We start from the raw sequence: 2,810 nt of genomic DNA on the forward strand, positions 1-2,810 counted from the left end.
ATAAAGGAAAGTTAATTTGATTATCTCTAATTTTTAAATTAGAGTACTCAATTGAAAATAATTTATAAGTTGAAGAATAATTAGTATTTTCAAAGAAAAATTATATTAGGTTAAATTTGGTTTTAAATTATTACTCTATCCTTTAATTTTCATTAAAAATTACCTAAACTACATAAAACCCAAACCCTAATATTTTCCCTGAACTTAACTGCCACCCCCTTTCCCTTTCTTCCTAAACTAACACACAAAACACAATACACAGCAGCAGCAGAGAACAGAAGAAAGAAAGAAGAGAGCGAGAGTTCAAGTGAGGGAGCATGGGAAGGGGAGAATAAGAGCGGGAGGTGACGGCACCGATGGGGCTGGTGCCGGCATCGCCGTCATCGTTGTCGAATCAGAGAGAGAGTGACGCTGTGTGCGAGGAGGAGCAGTCACCGTTGCTGGAGGGATCTTCATCGCCACCACTGTGCCTTGCCGCCGTTATCGTCCTCATTGCAAACTGTCGTCGTTGTTAGAGCCAGCTGATGAGCGGATAATTTATACGCTTTTTGACATTGTTTTTAGTATGTTTTTAGTAGGATCTAGTTACTTTTAGGGATGTTTTCATTAGTTTTTATGTTAAATTTACATTTCTGGACTTTACTATGAGTTTGTGTGTTTTTCTGTGATTTTAGGTATTTTCTGACTGAAATTGAGGGACTTGAGCAAAAAGCAGATTCAGAGGTTGAAGAAGGACTGCTGATGCTGTTGGATTCTGACCTCTCTGCACTCAAAGTGGATTTTCTGGAGCTACAGAACTCTAAATGGCGCGCTTCCAATTGCGTTGGAAAGTAGACATCCAGGGCTTTCCAGCAATATGTAATAGTCTATACTTTGGCCAAGAATAGATGACGTAAACTGGCGTTCAACACCAGTTTTCTGCCCAAATCTGGCGTCCAGCGCCAGAAAAGGAGCCAAAACCAGAGTTGAACGCCCAAACTGGCACAAAAGCTGGCGTTCAACTCCAAGGAGGACCTCTACACGTGCAACACTCAAGCTCAGCCCAAGCATACACCAAGTGGGCCCCAGAAGTGAATTTATGCATCAATTACTTACTCATGTAAACCCTAGTGACTAGTTTATTATAAATAGGACCTTTTACTAGTGTATTAGACGTCTTTTTGACCATCTTTGATCAGTTGTATGCTATCTTAGATCACGTTTGAGGGCTGGCCTCTCGGCCATGCCTGGACTTTCACTTATGTATTTGTAACGGTAGAGTTTCTACACTCCATAGATTAAGGTGTGGAGCTCTGCTGTTCCTCAAAGATTAATGCAAAGTACTACTGTTTTCTATTCAATTCATCTTGTTTCACTTCCAAGATATTCATTCGTACTTCAATCTGAATGTGATGAACGTGACAATCATCATCATTCCCTATGAACGCGTGCCTGACAACCACTTCCGTTCTACCTTCGACTGAATGAGTATCTCTTAGATCTCCTAACCAGAATCTTCGTGGGGTAAGCTAGAATGATGGTGGCATTCAAGAGAATCCGGAAAGTCTAAACCTTGTCTGTGGTATTCCGAGTAGGATTCAATGAATGAATGACTGTGACGAGCTCCTAACTCGCGATTGCAGGGCGTTAGTGACAGACACAAAAGGATAGTAAATCCTATTCCAGCATGATCGAGAACCGACAGATGAATAGCCGTGCCGTGACAGGGCATTGGATCATTTTCCCGAGAGATGACCGAAAGTAGCCATTGACAGTGGTGATGTATCACATAAAGCCAGCCATGGAAAGGAGTAAGACTGATCGGATGACGATAGCAGGAAAGCAGAGGTTCAGAGGAACGAAAAGCATCTCCATTCGCTTATCTGAAATTCCTACCAATGATTTACATAAGTACCTCTATCCCTATTCTATTATTCATTTTTCGAAAGCTCCATTACTGTTTTATATCCACCTGACTGAGATTTACAAGGTGACCATAGCTTGCTTCATACCGACAATCTCCGTGGGATTCGACCCTTACTCACGTAAGGTATTACTTGGACGACCCAGTGCACTTGCTGGTTAGTTATGCGAAGTTGTGAAGATATGTTTAGACCATGGTCCTGCGCATCCGTTTTTGGTGCCATTGCCAGGGAATCAATTTCGAACAACAATTCACAACCAGAGTAGCAATTTCGCATACCACCAGCCAAAGTCAGTGTCAGATCTGTCGCATGCTGTGGCCGTCGGAAATTGCCGCTGGAGTCCCTGTCTTGGTAAGCATTTTTCCTTTCCGAAACCATTGTAATCGGTATTCTGTTATAAGTTATTAAATGTTCTAAGATATTGGTAACTGATAAACCACTATTTTATGGTTTATCTTGTGCTTATTTGAGTGGTTTTTATCACTTCTTTGCTCACTTATTCATATAATTTGCATGATTTTATAATTCCTTCCCAATTCTATGATATAGTTAAAAACATGTTTCCTGGGCCCTTAAACTGTCAATTTTAATTATTCTTTATTACCATTCGATGTTGTGATCTGTGTGTTGAGTATTTTCAGGCTTTATAGGGCAGGAATGGCTTAGAGAATGGAAAGGAAACATGCAAAATTGGAAGGAACACAAGAAAATGAAGTTTTGAGAAGCTGGCAGCGACGCGCACGCATGGGCGACGCGTACGCGTGCCTAGTGCAGAAGACAAGCGACGCGTATGCATGACTGACGCATACGCGTGACAAGGAATATCGCCAAACGATGCGCACGCATGACATGCGCCATGTGAAGAAATTGCAGAAAGCGCTCGGAGCGATTTCTGGGCTCCTTTTT

This window comes from Arachis ipaensis, chromosome B03 (assembly GCF_000816755.2).
Source record: "Arachis ipaensis cultivar K30076 chromosome B03, Araip1.1, whole genome shotgun sequence".
NCBI lineage: Eukaryota > Viridiplantae > Streptophyta > Magnoliopsida > Fabales > Fabaceae > Arachis > Arachis ipaensis.